Here is a 13,640-nt window from a genome sequence, read left to right on the forward strand (position 1 = left end):
TATTCCCAGCTGCCTGCTGAAAACTGGGCTTTGGTAAGGTAATTAAGTATTATAGCTCCAGTAATTAATGCAGTACCACGCAAATATACGAAGGGGCTGATCTTTTTAAGTCTCTCAGCGCCGAGCACGCAGTCAATTCAGAGTAAAAAATGAAGTAAAATGCCTTTAGCACCCCTCTCTGATGAATTGGAGATTTTAAAAATTGTTATATCGAAAAGGAACCAAGTTAGCCCTAGCTAGTTTGGCTCAGTGGATACAGCGTGGGCCTGTGGACTGAAGGATTCTGGGTTCGATTCCAGTCAAGGGGACATACCAGAGTTACAGGTGCAATCCCCAGTGGGGGGCGTGCAGGAGGCAGCCAATCAATGATTCTCTCTCACCATTGACGTTTCTCTCTTTCCCTTCCTCTCTGAAATTAATTTTTAAAATATTTTAAAAATTAAAAGCAACTAAGTTAAAAAAAAAAAATAAGCAAAACCCAACAAACCATCTGAGCTTGCACTTGGCCCTCGGCCCTCTCTGACCTCTGTTTACCAAGCAGGCAGGGGACTCACCTGGAACTAACCCAGGGCCAGCGAAGGAGGGGAAGCAGGAAGCCCTGGTCGGCTAGGGTTTCCTGCAGGAAAACCCAGGGGCTGAGTGTCCCGCTTCCTTCTGGTCGATTGTTCACAGGAAGGAAGGAAAGGGGCCCCTGTTCTTTCTCCAGAATCCCGTGATGCCCGCTGTTGAGCAAGCAAGAATATTGATTCCCTGGCCCTACTGAGAAGCTCTCCCCATCATCTCCCTGGGGCTCGTGAAGAGGCGTAAAAGGGTCCTGGTGGGATGCAGCTTCCTTTATTTCCTCCTCGATGGCAAATGTAGGCAGGTGTAACTTTCACCCTTTTCTGAACTGGTCATTTTTTAACTCGACTCCACACGGGGCATCTTGGGGTGGTCCAGAGGTAACTGGGCTCATTCTTTCCTTTAATAACCAGAAGGAAAAAAAATATGACTAGATCTGCCTGTCACCACAGAGGGTTCAGCAAAGGAGAGAGACCAAAACCATCTCTGGCCCTGCGCTCCTGCCTCCTGCCTCCTGCCACCTGCTTTCTCTCATCAGCACAAGCCCAGTCCTCATTGGTGCTGGAGGCTCCTTCCAGCTCTCTGCACCATTTAGCCCCCAGGATAATGAGGTTCTATGTAATTCTCAATGTTATGTCCTGTATTGGAGGGGGTGGGGGAAGGAGGCGGGGGCGCTAGCAGAATTAGGTACATCGCAGAGCAAGCACACTCACCTGCAATACAGTAAAATGGTTAAAAGTACAAATTTCCAAGTCAAGACCGCCCAGGTTCAAATTCCAGCTGTGCCTCCTGCCAACTGTGTGGTGTTAAGTAAGGCCCTTAACTTCTCTGTGCCTCAGTGTCCTCATCTGTAAAATGGGCATAATTAATACCCATGGGTTTGCTGGGAGAGGTCATTTGTGTAAGGTGCTTAGAACCCTGCTTGGCAATTACTAAGCACTAGAGACTTAATAATACCTATGTGGGGGAGGTAATTTGTATAAGGTGCTTAAAACCCTGCCTGGCAATCAGCAAGCGCTAGAGAATCAGGTATTCAGTAATTCCCATAACATCCAGGACATCTCTGCCTGTGACCTGGTCAGTTTCTGTGTTGCTGGAGCCCGTGCCCCAGCCTTTCCTTGAAGGACACCTGCTTGCATTTTCTTCCTTTGTAGGATCCTAAGCCTCCCCACTGTGCATGTGGCTCAGGCTGCAAAGAAAATGGAGGAATCTTGTTACTTTATTATGGAAGACAGTTTTCGCTTTATTTCTACTCCCTCATTCCAGCATGAGGCAGGCAACATTTCTTTCTTTCTTTTTTTAAAAAAATTTCTTTATTGATTAATTGTCCTCATCCCCCCATTCCCATCCCAAACCCCTCCCCATGTATGCCCATGACCTCTAGTTAGGCTTATACGCATGCACACACGTCCTTTGGTTGGTCTCTCCCCTTTGCCTCCACCCTCCCCTACCTTCCCTCTGAGGCCTGACATTTCATACCTAGAGACTTCTAACCAGGCCTTTCCGAAGAGAAGATCAGTCCCCTCCCCCCACTCCCCACCCCTCGAACAATAGACAATGCCCCTGACTGTGTCCATGATGCAGAAAGAGCTTGGTCAGTAGGGTTTTAATAATAGCCTTTGTAGGGGAGGAAAAACTATTTGTTTCTCTGCCCTCTTAATTCTGAGCTCGGGATTGTAAATGACAGAATAACAAGGGAAAGCATACATATTTTCCTGGATATTGATATTTGTACATGGCAGAGGGCTTCATAGAAAAGAAGTGATCATCTCAAAGAAACAGACTTGGAGGCCAACATACCATTTGAACAAAGGCGAGAAATGGTGGGAAAGGGGTCAGACAAAGGAAAGGGGTGTAGGCTCCTCGGGGTGGTAAACTGCGAGAGAGTGACTAGGAAATATATGGGGGAAACTAGTGGAAGATAAGGGTTGTTTTATCAAGACTTATGTGTGCAGGCTCATCCCATTGTCAACCCCCTGTCTTGGGTAATAACAATGTTTATCTCTTCCGGGTCGAAATGAATGCCCTGCTTTTAGGCAGAAAGGGGTAGTAGAGTGGGCAAGTCTGCTGACTTCAGGGAAACCACCATGAAGGGTTCTGAAGCATCAGGGGCTGTTGAGGGGGGTGGAGAGAGCTTAAAGAGAAGGGAAAACGTGCCTCAGGTCACATACTAGGGGCTGCTGGTAACCCAGGCCAAGCTCCTGCATGTCACGCGGATTTAGCCCTGGAGAAAAGGAGGTGGATTAGGAGTTTCAACCTATAATTCAGGTGGTGATAAGGAGGGCCTGAGGGGAGAAAGTCTGTGTGTGTGTGTGTGTGTAAGAAGAGATCACCGAAGAGTGAAATGAGACAATTGCAAGAGGTTTTTACAAGTAAACATAAGCTTTCCTTACAGAAGGATACCAAAGGGTGGGGGAAAGGGAGAGAGAGAAAGTTCAACTTTCAGAATTTGTTAAAACGAGAGAATTTTAGAGCTATGAGGGCTCACCCCGAACCTTGCCCAAACACACTCCTTTTTCAGATGAAAAGTTGAGCCCAACCGCTTGCTGGAAATCATGTTAGTTCCAGGTTTCAGGGTCAAAGGTTAGATCCCTGGTCCTCCAAGCTGCATCCCTAATTTTTCCCTGTTCCTTTCATTGACATAGCAGGGCAGTGCTAACAGAGGAGCTTATTGTCCCTGGCCCATCTCAGCCACAAAGGCACACGTTTTAGGAAGAACAAACTCTTATATCAGGTTTCTTAGGCTCAGCACTATCGACATTTGGGCCAGGTAGTTCCTTGTGGGTGACTGTCCTGTGTGTTGGAGGATGTTTAGAGACATCCTTGCTACCAGATGTAAAGTGCCATTGGCATTCGCCCCTGCCCCCAGTTGTAAGAATTAAAATGTTTCTAGACATTGCTAAATGTCCCCAGTCATGTGGAGGTGGGGATACCAAATCACCCCTGGTTGAGAATCAATGCCTTGAATCAATGTGCTTACAATGAGCCCCAGCATCACATGGACTAAAAACCCATAAAATATTAAAGGTTGAGGGCCTTAGGTCATTTGTCAAGAATTAATATATACTACTATTTGTAATACCTTAAACAATAGAATTAAATTTAATTTAAAAAAGAATTAAATGATTAATATGTTCTGATCTTTTAAAAAATGTATTTCTATTGATTTCAGAGAGGGAAGGAGAGGGAGAAGGAGACAGAAATATCAATGATGAGAGAGAATCACTAATGGGCTGCCTCCTGCACACCCCACACTGGGAATCAAGCCCGCAACCAAGGCATGTGCCCTGACTGGAATCATACCGTGATGTCCTGCTTCATAGGTCAACACTCAACCACTGAGCCATGCCAGCTGGTCTCCAGATAATCTTTAGTTCTAAAGTTCTCTAAAGGTGATTGGCTTATTCATTCATTCAACAAACATGTATTGTTTAAGGAGTGGTAGGGGCTATGGGAGACTTTAGAGAGATAGCAGTGAATGAGATGGCTTTCAAGGGTTTAAAGCAAGATCAGTGATGTGACAATGAATGGTCATCCTTAGGATTTAAGGATGAGAGAAGGGAAAGAAGCCAGAAAAGAACTCAACAGTTAGTGGATGTAGACAGAAAACCAGAGAACATCCCGCCACGCAAGTCAAATCTAGGATTGGACTGCTGAGAACATGGACTTCCAAGCCAGATGCACCTGGGTCTGAATATTGGCTTGCTATGACTTGGGCAAATGCTTTTCTTAACCTCAGTTTCCTTATCTGTAGAATGGAAATAATAACAATACTCAGATCATGACTGTTTTGAAGATTCCATAAGATAATGCATGTAAAGTTCTTCACAGTAATTCTGCAGAAGCTTCTCTACGCAACTTTCAGCTCCTACTAACCTACAGTCAGGACCAAAGTCATGCTTTAGGCAAAAGCACACCCACTGCTACTAAAGAGAGGAGTAAGTCCATGGGCTGTTACTCTGGTTTCAGCCACCTGAGTGGCCCTTATTTATGGCTTATTGGTTGTGTTTGAGGTGTCTTATGAATATTACAAAATACTTTATTTCCTATATGCACAAAAGTAATGAGAATGTTGAATGTGCTACTTTAAAGGAGATGTTTGCTCATAATGGAAATGCAAGTAGAGGTTATTTTTTTAAATTGAAAGTCAGATCATGGAGAATTTGCATGTGCATTTGAGGCAAAACATTGGACCCTGGGGGCAATGATACATAGAAAGTGCTTAGTAACAAGGTTGGTACACAGTGGGCACTCAAGAAATATCTTCCATCATCCTCATCATGCAGAAAAGAGGGAATCCTAGAGTAAGTAAAAGTGATGGAGATTATGCATTCTACAGCTACCAGCCAGAGGCAATGAAAAGTGACAAGCAAGTTGGAAGAAATCTCAAATATGTGGCTAGGGTTGAGCATCAACCTCAGAAACCTCATGCAAATTTAAGAGCCAAATGAGGACTGGAGCCACAAGGGCTTAGCCCGAAGAAAATGGAAATTGCTACTTGGAGATGTTGGTTGTGAGCCATGGGCGTTCCATGAATTTAAGGTTCCTTTGCATCTGTTCCTCGTTAAAGTGACTCTTGGGTGATTGGGGTATGGATCTCATAGATCTCTGAGCCCTTTATGGAAACCATCTGGGAAAGGAGTGTCATTTGCCTCAACTGACTCCCAAACTGATGTATTTGAAGGAAACACACCCAAGAGAAGGCTGTATGACTGCAGCTGAGAGAAACAGTAACTCCAGAGCATAAGCTAACACCTTCTCTTTTGGGGACATGCAAACTTAAGCGCTGCTTGGTCACCTTAGATCCGCAGCAACTCATTTTTATTGACTAGGTAATATGTGCTAGGCAGTGATCTAAGCCTATTTCTTGGCCTTTCATCAAAACTCGATGAGCTGGACACGGCGATGCCCTCATGTTATACATCTGGAAGCTGAGACTCAGCTTGCTTCGAGGATCCATGTAGTCAATTGTGCAAGCAAGAGGAGAGCCAAGCAGTCTGGCTCCAAAGCCCCAGGCCATTAACAACTGGCCCTTTAACATTTAAAGGTAATTGACCTATTTTTATGTATAAAAGCTTCTGTACTATCATCATATCGCTATCAGGGAAACAGGGTCATTGAATTGACGTCAAGGAGAATTATGACCAAGACAAAGCCATTTGATCCTTAAGTGGGTGAATTCTGTGAAGCTGACAGAAGTCAAGGGAGGTGAGAAAAGGGAGCCCTGGGTATATATGTCACTGCCAGGAGATTGTCAGAAACAGGTGAAAAGAAATAGAATTGTAACTTCAAGGAGCAGCCAGCCATGTAAAGGCTTGTTTCTCCTTCTCCCCAAGGTGAGGGATGCACATTGGGAGGAAGGAAAAGAGGCTGGTAGAGGGGACAAGGATGAAAGTGAGGAAAGATGCTTCATGAGAACACGTGGGAAGGGATGGTGCTCAGGAAAGTTAGATTTGGAGATGATTTGGTCTTTACTGGTTCACAATCCCCTAATGAATCAGTGGTTAAATTTTTAGTAATCTGGACCCACCCAAACTGAAAGCCCACATCCTCCCGGTGTGGATGGTTCATTTTCTAATTATTAGAGGAAGTGGGTGTGCCTCTCAGAGCTGCTACTAAATAACTCTGTGGTCTTGGATTAGTAAGTCACTTCTTGTCTCTGAGCCTCAATTTCCCCATCTGTAACATGGCAGATTTAAACGAGAGATCCTGTGTCTTTTGCCAAGTAGTGACTTCTAGTAGGAATAGAAGAATGTCCTGCCCCTTTATGAAGGATTAATTCCCTTATGGTGCGATTCTTACCATAGAGTGAGAGAGAGGCCACAGTCGCTTCCCTTCATGCTAAAGAGAGAGGCACTTTGACCAAAACTGTAAACAAACCTATATGATACTCATAAATGCATATAATGTTCATTGGAATTGTCTAATTTGTTACTGGAATTCCAGGGGCCTAGAATTCTAAATACTATGAAAATGCATGACCTTTATTAGCCGTATACATATCTGAGCCCCAGGAACATCATGGATATGGCTGGCTTGTTGCTGGAGAATGACATTATTATCATTTGAATGTCCAAGTTCACCTGTTGGTAGAGGTATTACTGAGCTCCCTATGAGCCTAGTTCTCAGGAAGGAGAACCAAATGGTATATCTGTGTTGCCAACCATCAACCATTGGCAGCATCTAATAAGCAGAAGTACCCCTCGTCTTCAGAGCTATATGACTCAGCTCAGCTAATGCACAGAGTGCCTACTACGTGTCAGACGCCAAACAGGAAAATGGGGCCATAGATACCAGTTTTGCTGATCAAGGCCTGTAACCACAATACAAAACACAAAACAGGAAACCCTGACAAGTATCTGATTATCTGGCACGCGACCATTAGGAATACAAGGGGCGCAACCCATCAGCTAGAGGGGTGTATGCATTTGTATGTATCTGTGGTGTGTGGTCAGTGTGGATGCATAGGCTGAATAAGGTAGGTTTTGCGGTAGGCCCCCAGAAAGAACACCTGCACAAGTCATGCTTTTATTGCGTTATGGATCTGCTATTGCTCAAGACCATGTATACCTCATGTTCCAGCAGCGTGCGTGCGCACACACACACACACACACACACTCCTACCTGTAGAGTGCCTTGCTGTACACTAATGGCCCTAAACCAGCCATTTGATTCAAGATTCAGGCGATATATTATAATATTTCAGTAGCAGTTCTCAAAGTATGGGCCAGGGGCCTTCAAGTTGCCCCTGGGACCCGTGCAGGCACACACAGGGCCCTAGGCTTCGTTTAATGCTCTGCTGCAGCTGCCTGGAAATTCTTAATACTCTTTTCTACTTTTAAATCTTCACCCGAGGATATTTTCCCATGGGTTTTAGAAAGAGTGGAAGAGAGAGAGAAAGACTGAAAGAAATATCAATGTGAGAGAAACATTAATTGATAGCCTCCTGCTCGACCTTGACAAGGGCCCGGGTCGGGGAGAAGCCTGCAACAGAGGTACATGCCCTTGGCTGGAATCGAACCCAGGACCCTGGGTCTTCAGGCTGATGCTCCCTGCTGAGCCAAACTGGCTAGGGCCTTAATAACCTTTGAGCAAGGCACCCCACATTTTCAGTTTGCACTGCAAACTATGTAGCTGCTCTTTGTTGATACCCTTTGGTGGGGCCTGTGAGCTTAAAACGATTTTAATCATAAGAGTAATACATGAGAATAATACATGATTGGCGTTTCCCACTCTCCTCTTGCACAAGTCCACAGTGGCGTTTTCCTGAGGCCACATGACATAAGCATTGCTATGGAGTGAATGCAGAAGCGGATACGAGAATCCAGCTGTTTTGGCTGCAGGCAGGCTCTGAAGAAATTTCCAGAAGTAAAACCAATGCCATGCTTCTCACTGTATGCATGCTGCTTTTGGAAAATATCATCAGTTTTCATAAAAATATGTTACTTGTGTTCTTAAAATTGTTATTAAAGGAATTAATGAATAATTTTATTTTTTTCCTCAGTTATTAATACATTAAAATATGGATAGATACAATTCACAAAAAAGAAAGTTTTTTTGGGGGGTCCACCAATAAATTTTAAGAGTATACAGAGGTACAAAATGCAATATATATCAATAGATCATGTATCCTAGAAATGTGCCCTTGAAATCTATAGGATCTTATTAACCAATGCCACTCCAATAAATTTAATTTAAAAAATAAAGGGGTATTAAGTTCAAAAAGTTTGAGAGCCATGGTTCCATAGATAACTATTATTTCTACTAGAAGAAAGGAACCATGAAGGAATGCGATAAAGGAAAAAAAAAAGATACAGTAGGTTTGTTCGCTTATACTTGCTGTATTAGTCAGGGTTCCACAGACAGAGAACCAGAACCTTTGGGAAATGAATATAAGTGGAGACTTAGAATAGGAATCAGCGCTCACGTGACTATGGAGGCCGAGAAGTCCCATGACCTGCCCTCTGCCAGCAGGGGACCTGGGAGAGCCAGTGGTCTCGTTCAGTTTGAGTCCTAGGGCCTGAGACCCGGAGGCCCCCGTGTCCAAGGGAGAGAAGATGCTGTCCCCCTCAAGCAGAGGGTGAATCCCCCCTTCCTCTGCTTTGCTTTTGTTTTTGTCCCATTTATATGCTCAATGGACTGGACAATGCCCATCCACATCGGGGAAGGTCATCTTCTTAGTCTACCCATTCACAGGCTAATCTCTTCCAGAAACATTCTCACCGGCACACCTAGCAGTAATGTTTCATCAGCTCTCTTGGCATCCTTTAGCCCAGGCAAGTTGACACAGAAATTGAACCATCATCCTTGTTAATGCAGATAAAGATAAGTCTATCCAAAGATGAGGCCCAGAGATCTTCTTCTCCTTACCTTGACCTTCTGCACAATTTTCCTAACTGTCATCTAACACAATGCCCTTTTTTTTACTTGTTTTTCTCCTTCGTAGAGGTTCCAGAGGGGCAGCTTTGGGGTTCTATCTGGGCATTGGAGCTTTCCAGATGGAGGGGCTGTTTAGAGGCAGAGAACACCCCTCCCCTTGGAGGGTTCCAGCAGAAGCTAGCTGCCCACTACTGGGGGGTATTGCCCATTTCTGGGAGATATTGCTCACTTCTGGGGAGTGCTGCCTACTTCTAGGGGGTATAGCCTACTTCTGGGGGGTACTGCCCACTTCTTGGGGACGCTGCCTACTTCTGGGGGATGCTGCCCACTCCTGGGAGGTATTGGCCACTTGTGGAGGGGTGCTAGAGTGGAGCTGATTAGGAGGCAGAGAATTGAACAAAGTGACCTGAGAGGTCTTTGGCACGTCTGGAATGTTAGTACATGGGAGAGTGTTTTTCCTGATCACATCCAAACTCACAGGGCTGAAGTAGGAATGAGTGGGTACACAACTTAAAAGGAAAAGAGAGGAGAGAGAGAGAGAGAGAGAGAGAGAGAGAGAGAGAGAGAGAGAGAGAGAGAGAGACTCTTCTGCCAGCCCCCAAAAGTGGGTAGACACCAGAGGACCTGGTCTTGCCCAGAATGGGCACCAGCTGGGAGGAGAACTTTCTCCTGGTGACGACTGTGAGGGACAATGGGGTGGGCAGGGCAGGGCGCAGTGGGAATGAAGTGGCATGTTCTCATTCTCATGACTCTGACTCACTGAGAGTGACATTTTTTAAAGCCACGGGCTCTCTCCCTTCCCTTTTAGGGGCCTTTGTCCTCTACTTTTAGCACCAACGTGCTGACGTGCTTTCTCCCCGCTTGCCCTTTGAAAATCCATCTTTGCTGTTGGTAGTTCAGCACAACCCCCCCCCCCACCCCCACCACCTGGGGAAGAAACAAGGAGATCCCGAAGACCCTGTCTTTACTGCAAGGCGCAGCTCTCCCACGGAGGAAATCTGAGACAGCGGGTAAGCGAATAAGGCATTTGGGTGGGTGGATAGGAGCTTTCTAGAATTTTGCCATCCGTGCCTACTGTTCTAAATGGGTCATTGATTATGTCTGACCTCCCTTCTCCGCATCTACCTTCCCCTCTCCATCTCCATTCTTCTTCTTTTCTCCCCAAAAATCTTTTATGAAGCCTCTTGTTATATGCCAGGCATAGCCTACGTAGTATACTGGGGATTCTGAGATCCATAACGCTGTGTTATTTATTCATTCTGTAATTTTTGAGCAGAAACACAGGTGAGCTGATCACTGGGACAGATGGAGGCAAAGGCTATAGGGGAAGGAGAAGTGCACTCCTGGCCTTGCTTCTGGAGGGAAGTGGGTCTTTAATGGGGAACGAGAGAATGAGGTGCTCCAGGCCCCGAAAAAGGAGGTCACGTGCCCAGGTCTGCACTGGTGCATTGCAGCACTGACACCTGGTTCCACAGCCTGGACCCTGGACCTAAACATAAGCAGCTCACTTGGCACAGGGTGGGGAGGAGGAAAAGGAAGAGTGACCAGGCCAGTTTGGTTCAGTGGATAGATCATTGGTCTGTGGACTGAAAGGTCCCAGGTTAGATTCTGGTCAAGGGCATGTACTTTAGTTGTGGGTACATCCCCAGTAGGGTGCAGGAGGTGTGCAGGAGGCAGCTGATTGATGTTTATCTCTCATCAATGTTTCTAACTCTATCCCTCTCCCTTCCTCTCTGTAAAAAAAAAATCAATAAAATATATATATTTTTAAAAAGTGACCAGGAATGAGACAACTTAAAAACAGCAGTAGCCCTTTAGTCACTTAAGTGAGCAGGCTGAGGGGCAGACACCGAGGGGCCAGAGGCCAACAAAGGCGCTTCTTGGAAGTGCTGGTAGCTTGTGGTCACATCATAAGCTGTGTGACATCCACCCGTTGTGCACCTGCCCGGGCCAGGACAGACATCACTCTCTCCCCTCCAAGCTCTTCTCTTCCTGCCTAGCTCGGGGCAGACACCGTGCTAAGCAGGACTCACTGTTCCTGCCTCAGCATCATTTCTGGAGGTGCTGTGGTTGCCGCTTCTCACCGCTTCCTCAGAAGACATCCTAACAAAACCCCCCGACTCAGGCCTTTTCTCTCTCCTTTCCTTCCTCCTGCTCCCCCGTCAGAGGTGCGAAGAGTTGTGCTGCCGACCCAGGGCAGGTTTCCTGCGGAGAGGGGAGGCAGGGACCTGTGGAATCAGCAGAGTTGCCCCTTGTCAAAGGCAGTTGGTGGGTCCCCTTTACCTGCCTGACGCCAGGCTGAGAGCTCACTCTCCCAGAACCAGCGGGCCCAGGGGAATGGGCCGCCCCTCCCACAAGAATGCAAACAAACAATTGGCTATTAATTTCAAGTAGGAAGGACAGGAACCCATGCAGCCAGGAAATCTAAATTAAAGAGTGATTAAGTCATTCAAGCTCCCTGGCAGGGTTTAACCTCCAGGGCAGCAGATGGCTCTGCATTCCTCTCAGAGACTGTTTTCTTTTGGTTTGTTTGTTTGTTTGTTTGTTTTGTTTTTGGTGTGTGTTTTTGCCACAGGTCTTGGGAGAGGACTTCACCTTTTAGTGAGGGACCTCCTCGTTCTTATCTGGCAGTTCTCTGGGTGGGTAAGCCTGAGGACGAGGGAGCCAGACTGATTGGGTTTGAATCCTGCTCTGCTGGCTGTGAGACTTTGGGCAGATTATTGAACTCCCTGTGCCTCAGTTTCCTCATCTGTGAAATGGAAATAATAATAATAGGGCCAGCCTCATACTGCTGCTTTGTGGTATGATGAGAATGGCATTAGTTGATATTGGTGACGTGCTTCCAACTATGTAAACACGTTTAAGAGTTAAACTAACAAAATAAATACAATATGCAGCTGCGGGTGGTACTTGCTTCTCTCTTGTCCTTCTCTCAGGATGTCAGCGACTGGACAGAAGGCGTAGATTTAGCAAAGAGGCTTAAGGGCCAGGAACTTTGGGGTCAAACTGTCTCTGTTCCAATCCTGACTCTACCACTTAATGAGAGGTTGTCAGAGAATCTCTCCGTTTCCTTGTCTATAAAATGGGATTATGGCTGTACCTATTTCCTAGGACGGTCCTGGGGAATGAGCCGTGTCCAGGTCTCGGTATAGTGCCTGGAAATAGGAAGTATGTACTACATGTTAGTTATTATTTTCAATCATTCTGAATAACAAACAGCAGCAACAGTGCTGTCTAAACACAGCAGTTTTAACGGCACACATTACAGTAAGGCCAAAGCTAATGTACTGAGCACATGTGGCCGCGGCCCCAGCCAGCTCCTAGCAGCTGGCCGTGTGCTAGTGAATGAGCCACTTGGCAGCATGGCGAGGTGTGGCCGAGCTCAGCTGTCCCGCCGCTGACTTCTGGCTCTCCGGCTTGCTAGAGGCGCGATGTTGGGCAAGTGAACATCTCCAAACCTCAATCTGCTTCCTTCCTCCCACCCTTCCTTCCTTTAATGAAGATTTATGGAGTGTCGACTCAGTGGAGGCACAGAGCCAGGCTCTGGTCTGCCCTTGCGGGACAGGTCAGGGATGCATCCCAGGCAGCTGTGAGGATTTGAGGAGTCACTCTCTGCTGGGACCTGGGGCCAGTGAACCCTGCTCATGCTAAGCTCCTCTCAGATGTCCTCAGCTCACATCTGTGTTGGGTTCCATCACCCCTTCTCTGGGCTGGTTCTCCAGCCCTGACAGGGGTTTGGACAGGTCCGGAGAAATCATGGTTCAAGGTTACTCGTTTTGTTTCTGTAGTGGCAAGTGAGTGGGGATATCCCCCCCCCCCCCCCCGTAAATTTAGGATCTTATGGGTTGATTAGTCATCCAAGAAATTAAAAAAGCAGAAAGCACAGTCTACCGAGTAGACTCAGTTAAGATTTCCCCTTGATCTTATTTAGTCCCGGGCTCTTTTCAAAGCAAACTTGACCAACATACAGTTCTTCTGTCTAGGACAGGATTTCCCCAATTACACTGTGGAACACTAGATCCTCAACTGTTAATAGTATTCCATGGAAAGAAATGAAATTATTGAACATTTCTCTCCTGTAGACCACCTCCAAGTTCTTTTTTTAAAAAAAATATTTTTATTTTTATTGATTTCAGAGGGAGATAGAAACATCAATGATGGGAGAGAATCATCGATCGGTTGCCTCCTGCACATCCCATACTGGGGATTGAGCCGGAAACCTGGGCATATACCCTTGACTGGAATTGAATCCTAAACCCTTTAGTCCGCAGGTTGCTGACACTCTATCCATAGAGCCAAACCAGCTAAGGCCAAGTTCATAATATACTCAGGCATATTATGCTATTATATGCAGTATTTCCAAACATTATTTAACTAAGGGATCTTTCTCCAGCAACACTGGCCACATCCTTCCTCGGAGACCAATTTAAGAAATGTCCATCTGGGAGACCTGAGATAGACTTCATTGACGGAAGCCAGGCCGAAACACCCAAACTCTGGTAACGTGAGTATCATATTTATAAGGAGACGTGAAACAGGTGTTGAATGAGGGGCTGGTGTGTGTTCTTGTCAGACCAGAACTTCCCCAGTTAGTGTTGGAGAACGAACAGAGAGTCTTTGTGAAGGGTAGCCATTTCCACACCGGCACCAGTGGGGCTTACTTTGACTGGGGCGGACACCAGGCCTGCAGTGGTCGGCAA

General features: G+C 46.1%; 1 protein-coding gene across 2 annotated transcripts in view; it reads left to right on the forward strand.

Annotated features, from left to right (window-relative positions):
- Positions 1–9,812: 9,812 nt before the first annotated feature.
- PRR5L (proline rich 5 like) overlaps positions 9,813–13,640 on the forward strand; it is a 68,714-nt gene continuing 64,886 nt past the window's right edge. Inside the window, exon 1 of one of the 2 annotated variants that reach the window (XM_045577966.1) lies at positions 9,813–9,950. The gene's annotated coding sequence lies outside the window, so the exon portion shown is untranslated. The remainder of the gene's footprint in view (positions 9,951–13,640) is intronic. The other variant, XM_036426291.2, reaches the window with a different exon arrangement.

Source organism: Pipistrellus kuhlii, unplaced genomic scaffold (genome assembly GCF_014108245.1).
Source record: "Pipistrellus kuhlii isolate mPipKuh1 unplaced genomic scaffold, mPipKuh1.p scaffold_m20_p_9, whole genome shotgun sequence".
NCBI classification, from domain to species: domain Eukaryota; kingdom Metazoa; phylum Chordata; class Mammalia; order Chiroptera; family Vespertilionidae; genus Pipistrellus; species Pipistrellus kuhlii.